This window comes from Sphaerodactylus townsendi, linkage group LG06 (genome assembly GCF_021028975.2).
Source record: "Sphaerodactylus townsendi isolate TG3544 linkage group LG06, MPM_Stown_v2.3, whole genome shotgun sequence".
NCBI lineage: Eukaryota > Metazoa > Chordata > Lepidosauria > Squamata > Sphaerodactylidae > Sphaerodactylus > Sphaerodactylus townsendi.
Genome location: NC_059430.1, coordinates 86,563,106 through 86,577,102, shown reverse-complemented (window position 1 = coordinate 86,577,102; position 13,997 = coordinate 86,563,106). Strand labels below are relative to the sequence as shown.

The following is a 13,997-nucleotide window of genomic DNA, read 5'->3' as shown; positions in this document are numbered from 1 at the left end:
CAGTATGACTGATACAATTTCCACCACTTGTTTCCAGTAATCTGTTGCTTAAGCTTTTGTGGGCCTGATGCACAAAAATGGATTCTCCTTCAACAAAAACATACAAGAGAGACTGAGAGACATAAACAGTGGAGTAAAAGTTTATGAAATGTGAAGTACCATATTCCAAGGTGGTGAATGGAATAAAAGTTTCTTGTCTGTTCTCTCCTGCTGCAACCCATTCTTCCTTGAAATGGTGCCCTGGAATGGTACCATTGTCGGCAGAGGTAATTTAACGCAATGGTAGAACTCATGGAAACTTGTAATTACCGACCCACGCGGTCAGCAGTAAGAGCAGGCGAAGGCAGCGGAAGACTTAACATCTGGTGGAGATGCAGCCAAGCGAAAGCGGGGAGACCCGGAGGTCAGTGTTCTAAGCCGAGTCTCCCGTCTGCCAGTTCCTGGCACCTTTTATTGTTATCCCTATTGGGGGCGTGTGGGAGGGAGGACCGGGGGGGGGAGCTCGGGGAGGCCGAGGAGGTCGGGGAGATCATCATGTGATGCATGGCAGTCTCTCATCTGGCTTCGATGCCCGGAGAGGAGCGTAAGCGTCTGAGCCTAATCCTCACCTGGGGGCAAGACCATTGTCCCTGCGCCCGGTGATTGAGCCAGGCAGTTCATGACCCGTGACTCATGGGGGGATGAGGAGTGGGGGTGCGGTGCGACCAGCAAGGCCGTAGGTCCGTTGGCGTCCCAACGTTCTACCACGGTGCTGCTGGATCAGCAGTGCATTACTACAGCAAGGAAGAGAGTGGTGTAGTCTTCTTGCACACAACAGGAACCTTCTTCACTCATGGAAATAAACACTCTTCAAACATGTTCTTCTTTCCATAGGAAGGCCTTTACTTAATACGTTGCAAGATATACAAGACTACAAATATAAACTATTATACCTATACAGAACACTTCTAATCTAAATACAGCACACAGCTTTCTTTACAGACCGCTCATTACAGAAGAATATGCAGAGTGGGAGGTTACATATAAAGGTTCCCAACTCCAGCTTAGGCTCAGTCTCATACACTGAATACATTATCCTGCCTCACCAACAAGCCCCCGATTGGTCCATAACTTTCCACCAATCCCTTCAAAGTTCTACGCTTGTTACTTTTTACTGAAGCCTAACTGTCACTTGAACTTTACATAACCCTTAACGTTATGATGTTTTCTGATAGACTGAGAAGCTGAAAATAACTCAGCCATCTTGTTTGCCTGTCAGCCATTTTACAAATCCTGACAACCATGACTATGGCAGTCTGTGATGGGGGAAGAGAATCTAAGGAAATAATTTCCCACCCCACCCCATGCCTACATAAAAGTGCACAAGGTTTTGATTCAGACCATAATCTCTAACAATTCTATACAAAAGGTTGAATGATCTTTCACAACAGCCATAATTGGTGGTGACAGGATTGCATAGCTATGCTAAGCAATTTACCTGTAATGGCTAAGGAAGGTGTCCCAGACCAACATCACACTGTAAGTCCAGGAAGGTTGAATAATGGCTGTTAACCCCCCTTACCCCAAGAGTCAGTCACACAGAAATCTGACAATCATATGAAGTTCTTTTCTGTTTTTCCCATGTTTCCAACTGAAGTAACTTTATTTATTTAAGAGCCAGTATGGTGTAATGATTTGATTCTCCAGTCCTCCACATGAGTGGCGGAGATGGGAATCAGATATCAGTGGTGGAGTCTTATCTGGTGAACTAGATTTGTTTCCCCACTCCTACATTCCTGCTGGGTGACCTGGAGCTAGTAACAGTTCTCTCAGAACTCTCTCAGCCCCAACTATCCACAAAGTGTCTGTTGTAGGGAAAAGAAGGGGAAAGAGTTTTTAAGCTGCCTTGAGTCTCCTTACAGGAGAGAAAGGTAGGATGTAAATCCACACTCTTCTTCTAAATAAATACTTTATTTAAATATTTGTTTGTTTTTTGTCTGATAGGCTTTAATGGTCTGTCCTTAAATTTTTTGAATTTACATTCTTGATATGGGTAGATGTACCTCTGCACATAAGTGACAGCTGAAATTAGTGGTGCACCAAAAAGATGTCTGCTGTGGTGTTGTTTGAAAACAATCACAAACATGAGATGTGTAATTCCTTAACTGCAGGCTCCAGTGTCCATGCCTGTTTGTCTGGTTACCATCAGTAAGAGACGGCTTCAAGGGTCATGGGAAGGTTGGATTTGGAGGGTGGGCACAACCATAGAGATGCCATGACTACCTGTCTGCCTGATTTGTTTGTTTCTCTCCAACTCAGATTCTAACAAGATATGCATACAAAAAAACACAACCCATGTAACTTAAACAACAATTTAGAAATTTACAGTGAAATTCCAAAAGTGGATCCTTTTCAGGGAGCTGAAAAAGCCTTGACCACACCCACAAAACTTGTCCACAAGTTTTAACTACAGAGGAGGAAGAAAAACTCAGGCTGGTTCAACTGGCAAAAGACATTCCCAGACTTCTTCGGTGCTGCAAATACCTCTGGTTCCCAGTTCAGTTTGAGGAATCCATCAGTCTCTGGTTGTTGAGTGAAGCTAGCATTCCCCTCACCTGTAAAAACATAGCACAGTAAGATGGGTGGGGCTAGCCATGATCCTCATGGTATTGCTAGGGCACTGCTATGTGCTTTTAATGCAATGCCTCTGGAAGATGTAATTTGTTCCAGTGCAGTTCATCCTCTCTCCCTCCCCCCTTTCCCTTGTGCATTTAGACGAAGTGAAATTTTCCAGCAGTAAACACTAATTACCTTGAAAAGGAATTTTTGAGAGGGGAGGGGGTCTGACTGTTTCTCTACTAATTTTATCATCGTATCTGTATTCTGCCTTTTTGCCAAGAAGCCAGCGAGGCAACACCATTTCATTTTTACTAAAACCCTATGAAAAACGTACTTTTTGAAGGGCACCAATGATCTGCTCAGTGGCAGTGGCTGTTGCTCCTTAGCAACCAAATGGGAGGCCATGGACTCTGCTGGCTTCACTGAGGAGTAGTTTTGAGTTCTTCCAGATCTGGTTTGTTTTGAAAATCAATATAATGAGCCTACAAAGATGGTAAATGTACAGTGTGGACTCAGACTACTGTCATACCCGTTTCTTGTGTTTGCTGAGCATTCCCTCCCCTTCCCCCAAGCTCATCTGCAGCCATTCTTCCTTCCAATAAGAGAAGCAGAAGTCTTTTCCCCTAGCAGAGCCTCTGCTTTCCTTGGAAATTCCAGCCTGTCCCAGCTGTCTTTGTGCTGTATGCCAGAGTAAACACTGCATTACATTTGAAGCGGCATGAGTCAGATCCAGCTGGGAAGGTTTAAGGAGTTTGGGAGTTTTCTTGGTAATCAAACTTGCTTGGAAACAACTTGCAGCCAAAAACTTAATTAAATTTATCTTCTTTTCCAAAGTACACAGGTTGAATGTGACCAAATCCCTTGATTTCTAGCAATTTTTCCTTGCCCAAAAATGGTCAGGTCCTTGGTGTCTCATTGGTGTAGTTACACCATTTGCAAGATCTGCAATCAGGCAGAAATTTCTCACAATATCCACAAGCATCTCTATTCTATCCAACTCCTTGTTGGACTAGGAGTGTCATCACATAGCCTCTTTGGTTCCTCAGACAGGTTGGATGAGGATGTTTTTGGATATTCAGTCAGCTAAAATCTGACCACAAAAGGCAAAGAAGCTGGCTAGGAAAATGCTTTTTGTATAAAATCTTAAATTGATGTAATTTGATGTGGCTGGCTTAGACTTGCATGTATAAGAGGTTCACTCTGTGGGGTCTGTTTAAACCCAGAGAAAGGTAAAAAGAAGCAGTTTATATGAAAATTGTTTTTCTAAGATGAAAAGTAGGGGTGAGACTAATAATATTGGTTGAGGTTAAATTGTTGATTTAAAAAAACTGGTGCTCTTAAGAAACTTAACTACAGAACAGGTCAGATTTCTGATACTTGCAGACACTTTACAGTGTGTGTAAAGTACAGTGTATTCTGCACATGCAGAATAATGCACTTTCAAACTGCTTTCAGTGTTCTTTGAAGCTGTGCGGAATAGCAAAATCCACTCGCAAACAGTTGTGCAAGTGGTTTGAAAACACATTATTTTGCGTGTGCGGAAGGGGCCAAAGAAAAGTTAGAAAAGATTGGTCAGTATCCTGCCATCCATGTGTGGAAGCACATGGTGGTGGTGTGCCCATGTACTAGAGTTCCTCAATGTGCTGCCCTTGGGTGCCATAGAATCCACCAGTACTTCCCTTGGTGCACACTGGGGTTTTTTTCCCAGAAAGTAGGTGGAGCCATTGCAAGGCGGGGCTTGTTATTTGCTGTCCTAGCTCAAATGAAAGGGTTTTCCACGTGAATCAGAGCTGGTAGCTACCTGGGCTTTTTAAAGTCAGGGTGTGGTTCCATGATCCCTTCAGGCTTTCTTACCTACCTACTCCTATCACCTGGGAAGAATTCCATTCAGTTTTCCTCCTGTGGCAGCCATTTTGGTGTGGTGCTTGTTACCCTCTCTCAAAATTCCAAATGTGCCCATAGACTCAAAAAGTTTGGGGACTACTACCATACATACTGTACTGTGTACAGTTCTCAGCCTCATCTCAGCAAGGCTATCAGAGCTGGGAAGAAGAAACACAACTGTAATAGTTAAGGAATTTGAGCATATTTCTTAGGAGAAAATGCTAAAGCATGGGACAAGCTAGTTTTTTTTTAAAAAAAAGATGGACATTTATAAAATTGCATGGCGAAAACAAGAGGGATAGAGAGGGGAAGGCCAGCTTGTGGCTGGCTACAGTTGCCTACAAGATACTGGATTAGATACATTCTTGATGCTGTACAGGTGGTCTTCTCTGAACATGAGTTTCTTATATGGACTTTACTTTAATAGGTATGTCCAAAATAAAGAAATGCACATAATTCTGTGACTTAGGGATCTTTTTAAAATAGAGGATTCCTAGACAAGATCACAAGTTTGGCTTGAAAATGTAGTGCTAGAAACTGCAAAGACGCTTGTAGTGAATCCAGCTTTATTAAGTCCTGTGGTAGTCCTCTAATGGGTTCCTGATCTGACTTATTCCAATTGCCATGTTTACAGATGAGAAATAGTCAACTCTAGTTCAAAGAGGGCCATTTTACTGATTAACAGAATAGCCTTGCAGTTTGCATGTTGAGTTCCACAAACTTCAGATTTGTGTCAAACCAATGAGTGGGCAGTCTCATTTCTGAAAATAAATACATTTACTTCTCCAGAGCTGGGAGCTGTTTCTTTGTTTTTCTGGACTGCGTTGAAAAAAAACATTCTCCATCAAAAGGAAGAGACCCTGTGTAAATTTAGCTCTGTGTGTCCTCTGTTAAATAAAACATGGTTAGGACAGTTGTTTGTTTTTACTGTCTGCTACATCCAAACTTTTTCAGAAAGCATAATCTAATTCTATATAATAGCACACTTTCCCCCTTGGCAAGGTGTACATGTATTTTCCACATATTGTCTGCTTTGATATAAGCAAAGTAAAATGGAAATCGATCCTTGGAAGTCCAATTTGCCTTGGTTCATTTGAGTGCACCTAGATTAAAGTAGGCAAACTTTCATTAGAAAACAAACACTTCTGATTGTCTGTTTGAAGACTAAATCTGGTTGCAACTGCTCTGACATCCCATATATTTCATAACGTGCTGGTTGGACTGGGATGTCTTCTATTAAGACTAAAGCAAAATAATGCTGAATTGCTATGGTTACAGAAGTGCCCATACAAGCCACTAAATCTTGGGACAGGTGATGGGCTAACTGAAGCTCTTCCTGAGAGGCTTGTAAACATTACTAATGTTTTATTGAAGGGCCTGAACTCTGAAGCAGTGGATTGGAACAGATGCTTCTATTGGAAACAATGTTTTAAATACAAAGGTAGCTGCCTCAAGAACTTATTCTTTCTGATCTGATATTAAATTTCAAGGAGCCATGCAGGACCACTCTTCTCCCTCAGGTCTGAGTTTTCCCTTCCTTTGGCTATGGACTAAGACTGTGCCTTCATAGATTTATTGCATATCAAATGCATGCTGACATGCAGCTAACATGTCTGATCCATACTGATGATAGATTCAATTGTGGATATGCTGTTTTAACCTTTGCACGCTTGGAACTTCTACATTTCGTATCTGCTCTTGTATCCAACTGTATGTTGTACACGCTTATCTGAAGTATAAAGTAGCTACACAGTGTGTATTTGGTTCACACTAGATCTGTTTCTGGGTAAGTTAATAACTGAAATACAGTAGCTCACAAACCAGAAGTCTTGGGTATAAAGCCTGCTTTAACATACAGGAGTGTGCAACAGCTGACTGAATACTCAGCAGCTTCCTAATGAGAACAGAGAGAACTTTCAAAGAAAGAAAGTCTAATTTGTATTAAAAGGACCCTTTTCCAAAAAGTTGTGCAGTCTTCCCAGTTGCAAGATCTGCTGGTCTGACATACCCAGAGAGTCTCTTGGTTTTCAAAGTTGCTCATCTGTGCTGGTTTTTGGTATGGATGCTGCCTCCTGCTGGCCCCACCCATTCCCAGCTTGAGGAGGAAAAACAAAGAGCCTGAAGCATCTGTGCCCACTCATCCCCTCCAGGTCTCAGGCAGGTGGGTGGCAGCTGACCAGCTTGGGAATTGCTTCACACTTCTGCCCCTTGTTCCCTCCAGGACTCTGATAGCAGCCTTGTATGAGGCAAGACTGCCTCTTGAGTTTTATGCTGGCGTGAGTTCCAAGGCTGTGATTCTGAGACCCCATCCCCTTTTGCCCAGGTGAATACTAAAACTGTCCTGGCAAGCCTCTTTCCTAGGGAGCAGCAGTGGCGTAGGAGGTTAAGAGCTCGTGTATCTAATCTGGGGGAACCGGGTTTGATTCCCAGCTCTGCCGCCTGAGCTGTGGAGGCTTACCTGGGGAATTCAGATTAGCCTGTACACTCCCACACACCCCAGCTGGGTGACTTGGGCTAGTCACAGCTTCTCGGAGCTCTCTCAGCCCCACCCACCTCATAGGGTGCTTGTTGTGAGGGGGGAAGGGAAAGGAGATTGTAAGCTCCTTTGAGTCTCCTGTAGGAGAGAAAGGGGGGATATAAATCCAAACTCCTCCTCCTCCTCTTCTTCTTCTTCTTCTTCTTCTTCTTCTTCTTCTTCTTCTAAATCTTGTATTATTTTTTCACTATTTGAAAATTATGTATTAACGTGTCCCCTTTCAGCTAAATGTATAGCATGAAAAAACATGAAAAATAACCAGTACTCTAAATATAATGTAGGTGAGTTCACTTCTGTATGCAATAATGTACAGAAGTGCATGGCTCCTCCTTTGCCAGCCTGGTTTCATCATTCACTGCCTGAGGCTGGGCGGACTCTACCACAACCCTCAGAATAGGAAAGGGAGGTTTCCACCACTGGGTTCCTCTTCTTTCCCAGGACTGGATCACTCTTTCACTTGCCTGTTCTCTCTCTCTCTCTATCAACAAGTGATCTCAGTCCTCCCTCCACCCTGACTTGGTCTGAGTGTCTCCTTTTTATGGGACTCTGGGACACCCCTCACCCATGCCTGGGCTCAATCCAGCCCCAGTTCTATCCAGCCCAATGTGATCAAACAAGGGAAGTATTCTTTCCCAAACTCCCAGTGTGGGTTTTTGAGGAGAGCCCCCGCCCCCCATCTTCAGCTGGTCTATGCACAGCCCTGTTGAGGCTGCCACCCTTCTCTGCTAACCTTGGGTTGTCCAAGCCCCTCTCTGGCTCCCTGTAACCTCTGTAGCTACTAGCTCTGCTGTGGCTCAGCAAGACCTTGTTTAGCTTGTGCCATTTCCACAAGCCATTGCCAGTTGATGATATGCCTTGTTCCTGGTGACTGATGCCTCCCTCCTCTTCCCTGGTGCTATGACCACTGCTTCTGGGCCCATCACTGCCATGCCTAGGTTTTCTGTTATAGTGCCCAAGCCTCCCAGCTCCTTCTTGCCAGATAGGCATGCTCCAGGCAGCTGAGAGACTGCTTCTCATCCAGTGGGGGTTGGAACAGGACTAGACAGGGTTTCCCACAAGGTCTGGAAGGCATGAAGCCAGGGAAGAGTCCACTTGATTTTTTTAGATTGGTTATGTTAGTATTTATTATTTTAAAAATTTGTATCCCACTTTTCTCCTTGATCAGGGACTGAAAGCAGCTTTTCACATTATTCCCCCCCTCCTCCACTTAATCCCCACAGCAACAAACTTGTGAAGGGAGATTAGACTGAGAGACTAAGACTGGTCCAAGATCACCTGGCAGGCTTCCATGGTTGAGCAAGGGATTCAAACCCATTTGTACCAAGTCCTACACTCTTATTACTTTCATGACTGGCAAAATACGATATAGATTAGACCAGTGATTCCCAACTAGGGTTCCGTGGTACCCTGGGGTACCATGAGCACGTCTCAGGGGTACCCTGACAATGCTACCGCCTGCCCCCCCCCCCCCAGAATCAAATGGATTTTGAAGGGGCGGGAGGGGGGGGCGTTTGGAAGCCTCATGAACTTCCTTTAAACAACATTGAAAAACAGCATTGTTTTATTTGCCTAAATTCGGCAAATGCAATGTTTAATTTTAGTTCCGTGTCTTGAAAGGCTAGATAGCTAATTTTATAACACACAAAGTAATGTGATGTAGTACACATCCTCAGAATACTGTAAAAGCAGTCTTGTCAGTGGTGTGTTTGTTTTTCATCTGAAATCAGGACTGTCTGAAAAGATTGTACACCGCCCAAAGCCCTTTGGGAAAGGGGTAATATACATCTTGTCTTTAACCTCTCTTTCTCAGGTGAAGGTCAGCTGCAGAGAAAACTAACAAACTTTCCAGAAGATTTGGAGTGCTTTCTATTTCCTCCATTTCATGCCAACGTTTCCCTTTCAAACAGGCTCATGACAGAGGTTGGGAGAGTTCTCTTACCTCAAATCTTTCTTCACTGTCATGACCCAAACTTCTCAGCTAACAGCAACCAATAACCTGTCAGATTCTTCAACCATCCTAAAAACCTTTGAATTTTATTGTCTGAAATGCATCTCAAACTAATATCAACATACAAACACTTGCACTGCAGTTCTAAGAAAAATTTACACCTATTGAATTCTGTGGGCATAGATGGGTGTCACTCTGTTCATTGTGGCACTGTGGAAGGTACTGGTGTTAAAAGGCCTTGTAAATTCCTCCTGCCTTCTCATCCCATTTGAACAACTGCTGAGACACTGAACTATTCACATTGGTGATTCTTTAATTTGGCAAATGTGCAGTAAAACTTTCTACTGAATTATGGATTAAAAGGGGATGGACTCCTTAGTTGGGGGTGTTATGGTTCATGCTTGACTACATGGCTACCACCAATGAGAGGAGACTCTGAGGTTTGGGGCAGAATTTGCAATCAGCATGTGGGAACATGCATTTATTTATATATCAAATTTAATATATTACCCCTTTCCCAAAGGGCTCTGGGTGGTGTACAATCAATAAGAGAATCACATTAAATTATAATAAAAGCAATCATTTTAAACATAAATAACAAACAGCTCCCACCTCCATCAAAATCAGATGATGACAGACATAAATAGTGGACTCACTGGGCGGTCGACATAATGCAAGCAAGCCCCCAAGGTGGAATATGGGGCACGGGGGACAGCACCTTCATCAGCCAACCTCCCCAAAGGCCCGGCAGAGCAACTCCATTTTTCAGGCCCAGTGGCACTGTTCTAGGTCCCGCAGGGCCTGGATGGTTGGGGGGAGAGTGTTCCACCAGGTTGGGACCAGGGCATTAAATAGATAGAGGATAGAGGCCAATCATATCATGGAGGGGCCCGGGACCACCAGCAAATTGCCCTCTGTCAAATGCAGAGGTCGAATAGGGACATATGGAGAAAGATGGTCCCTAAGGTATGAAGGCCCCAGGTTGTGGAGTATCACGAAGGTTAAAACCAACACCATGAAGACGATCCAGAACTCTAGTGGAAGCCAGTACAGGCGGCGCAGCACGGACAAGATATGGTCTCATGATGAACTACCCGTAAGAAGTCGCACTGCTGCATTCTGGACCAACTTCAACTTCTGGATCAACCACAAGGGAAGGCCCATGTAGAGTGAGTTACAATAGTCAAAACCTAGAGGTAACCGTTGCATGGATCACTGTGGCCAGGTCAGTCTGAGAGAGGGTAAGATTAGTAACACATTGTTAGGTCTCGGAACCATAAGCCAATAAACGGACTCTGAAGTATTGATCAGTAGCATTTATTGAAGAAGTATCGAAGCACCACACTTGTCAGAGAGAGTTCTGATGATGCTGGCATTCATAGTACTCTTTATTCCCCACTGACCCCCACCCCTTCCATTTCCCCAAGAATTTGTGAAAAACAATATTTGGAGCTGAGGCACCCCAAGGTCAGCAACAGATAGTAGAGAGAGCCACCTAGCTTCCTGCCCCACGAGATAACGGATGTAATTCTTTTCTCATGGGACTGAGGTACCAGAGGAAGCCTAGTTGTCTACAAAGCATGTGAAGCCATAAAGTAAAGATCAAGGAAAGAATGCACAGATGGCAGTAGTTACATATATCTCTAGAGCAGCACTGATTTGTTTATCTTAGGCGGTTACATAGAATTGGGAATGCATCACAATCTCCTAGATAACATCCTCCTGACACACATGGCCCTCTGTTTTCTATTTGATTTGGTGATTCATCAGTTTGCCTGTATGGAAGGACTTGCCTTGCTGCCAGCAGCCCAATGAAACTGGCAATTACCCCCATGGTACACATTGGGAATACAAGGGCACTGCTGTTTCCTTTTCATTCTATGCCAATGATACCATGCATGTAAAGGGCCATCAAGTCACAGCTGACTTATGGCAACCCAGTAGAGTTTTCAAGGCAAGGGATGTTCAGATGTGGTTTGCATTGTCTTTCTCTGTATAACAACCCTGGTATTCCTTGGTAGTCTGCCATCCAAATACTAACCAGGACTGACTGTTTCATTTCTGGAATCTGACAAGATCAGGCTAGCCTGAGCTGATGACATTAGAAGAAGAAGAAGAGTTTGGATTTATATCCCCCTTTCTCTCCTGCAGGAGACTCAAAGGGGCTTACAATCTCCTTGCCCTTCCCCCCTCACAACAAACACCCTGTGAGGTAGGTGGGGCTGAGAGAGCTCTGAGAAGCTGTGACTAGCCCAAGGCCACCCAGCTGGCGTGTGTGGGAGTGTACAGGCTAATCTGAATTCCCCAGATAAGCCTCCACAGCTCAGGCAGCAGAGCTGGGAATCAAACCTGGTTCCTCCAGATTAGATACATGAGCTCTTAACCTCCTACGCCACTGCTGAGTGTGTGCATGAACAAGGAGTAGAGGAGCCAACTATACGCAGAGGCTCATTCCGCACATGCAGAATAATGCACTTTCAAACTGCTTTCAGTGCTCTTTGAAGCTGTGCGGAATGGCAAAATTCACTTGCAAACAGTTGTGAAAGTGGTTTGTAAACTCATTATTTTGCGTGTGCGGAAGGGGCCAGAGTTTGGAAAACTGAAAACTTTTTGGAATTCTTTACTATTAGCTTAAGTTGGAGGATGCATGTGAGATTCACCAACTACTATCCCAGTGGTTTCATCCACCATCTACCCACATAGTTGTTGGGGCATTCTCATGGTGCCTCAGTAGGTAGGAGCAGAGGGTGGGTGAAGAGCCCTTTGGGGATTGGGCGGTATAGAAATCCCATAAATAAATAAATAAGTAAGTAAGTAAGTAAGTAAGTAAGTAAGTAAGTAAGTAAGTAAGTCACTTGGGGAGGAATCAGATTGGAAAATTTGCTGGGATTTTAGAAATTTGCTGGGATTTTAGAAATGAAGATCTCTAAGAATATATCAGAGAAAAACCACATTGATCTCCAAAATGTATCAAACAAATTGTGGACCTCACACAAAATCATAATTTTTTTCTTCAAGATTTTTCTGTGAATTTACTTTTAATTAAAAGCCAAGCTATCCAGGATTATGACCGGAGCAGATACTAGCAATTGGCAAACTGCCTGAAATAGTATGTGTTGGCTTTCTGTGGTAACTTTGGTTTCTTGTCCTCCTCCAATTCAAGTGGAGTCACCACAATGATGTACACATCAGTCTGAAGTATATCCTGATTTCATCATCTATATGCTGTCATGTAAAAGATACCCTCCAATGAAATTCTGCACCTTTCATTTTTGTTTTGTTCCAGACTCTTTGACTCTATAGTATACAGTGCTGCCTGAAGAATACCACAGGGAAACATCAGTCCAGTTTCATACACTCCAAGCCCTCAAGAGGCAGGGTAACTCAGCCCTGTGATCACAGATCATTCCCCCAGAAGCTGTCAGAGCACCTTTGGGCCTGTATAGCACCTTTGGGCCTTTTGCATGCAAAGCAAAAACGCTGCCACTAAGCTACAGTCTTTCCCACTTGCACTCTATGTCTGTATATTACTGGCTGCAACTGGCATCCTGAATACCCAGTACTTTAAGGGACACTGATGTAGCCCTCCTGAAAAAAAAATTCAGTTCACACCAACCGTTGCCAGACCTGTCTCTCAATCAGAAAGGATGTCACATGGGTGGCCTTTTTCCTCTCAAGACCCATTGTCTGTTCTTCATTTCTTGTTGCTCTGGAGCAAAGCCAAGTCCCTACCACACCAAACTTTTGTGTGTGTGCGTGTGTGTGTGTGTGTCTTCATTAAGAAGAAGCTTTCAGACTGATTACATAAGCTCACTTCCTGACCACAGTAGCAGCTGACAGAACACCTATTGTTCTGTTTTACATTTTTGGCTTCTTAATTTGATTTTTCCGAAAGACCATGTGGAAAATGCAAAGGCAGATATTCTAGCACTTCCTTGAGGGCACCATTCTATAAAGCAAACTGGCCACTGGTGAAGTGAACAACAGGAGTCTTTAATGGAAGGTGGAGTTTTGGCAAGAAGGGAGCCCAAATGTTACAAATACAAACTTCACCTTGTGATATTGCAGAACAGAATTATACAAGCAGAATTGGTGTTGCAAAGTACTATCAATTTATTCTAACCCCCATAGGAGTTTCAAGGTTAGGGATGATCAGAGGTGATTGGCCATTGCCTGCCTCTGTATTGCAACCCTAGGCTTCCCTAGTGGTCTCCCATCCAAAAACTAATCAGGGCCAACCCAGAAGACAGAATCCACCTGCCAAAATCTATTAGTATTGTACAACGGTCTGAAAAAATCCACAGTACAAATGTCTGAAAAGGAGTATCCTGGGGTGCCAGGTTTGTGTATACTGGCAGAAAGATCCTGGTGAAGACTGCTGGGGTGCATTCATACAGACTTGTTCTTGTGTGTAAACAGAAATGACTTAATTCTTATATTTATTTCCTTCACACATTCTTTGCTGGCGTTGTTGTATAGAGTTTGCATACAGGTAATACAACAATAACAAGCATATGGAATGAAAGTGGTTTTCATGGATCCAGACTCTGCCTATCTAACTCAACACTGCTACCCTGCACATTCAGTTCACCTGATGTTGACCATCAATGTCTGCATTCTGGATCTCCAGAGGCATGTTGGTGCGCCTAACTGCTCATCCTCCTTTTGAAGACTTTTCACTGAGAATAAAACTCATAGGAACAATCTAATGAGAAGAATAGCCTTAAAGTTGTGCATTTCCTACGTAGAGTGGAAAACTGGCTTTTCTTTTCAAAGCCTGCATAAACAGCATGCTCAAGGAACAGAAAATACATTAATAGTACTAAAAACAAAAGATCTACTAATTGAGCAGGTCTGTCCTTAGAGCTACTGCCTACGTTTTTCTCTTTACCAGTTTTCTCTCATGGTGAATGTATTGTTGAATGACAGTGCTAATGCAATAATTACTTTGCTTCAGTCATTGTATGGCATATTTTTTTCAAAAAGAGGTGTCAATGTTGTTCTGACCTCAGTTTGATCGGGTAGTTCATT

At 43.5% G+C, this 13,997-nt stretch overlaps 1 long non-coding RNA gene across 3 annotated transcripts in view; it reads right to left on the bottom strand.

The window, feature by feature from the left end:
• Positions 1–1,858: 1,858 nt before the first annotated feature.
• The window catches only part of LOC125434610, a 37,428-nt gene continuing 25,289 nt past the window's right edge, over positions 1,859–13,997 (bottom strand). For 2 of the 3 annotated variants that reach the window (XR_007244809.1, XR_007244812.1), the window contains one exon: positions 1,859–2,594. This is a non-coding gene — a long non-coding RNA (uncharacterized LOC125434610). The remainder of the gene's footprint in view (positions 2,595–13,997) is intronic. The other variant, XR_007244813.1, reaches the window with a different exon arrangement.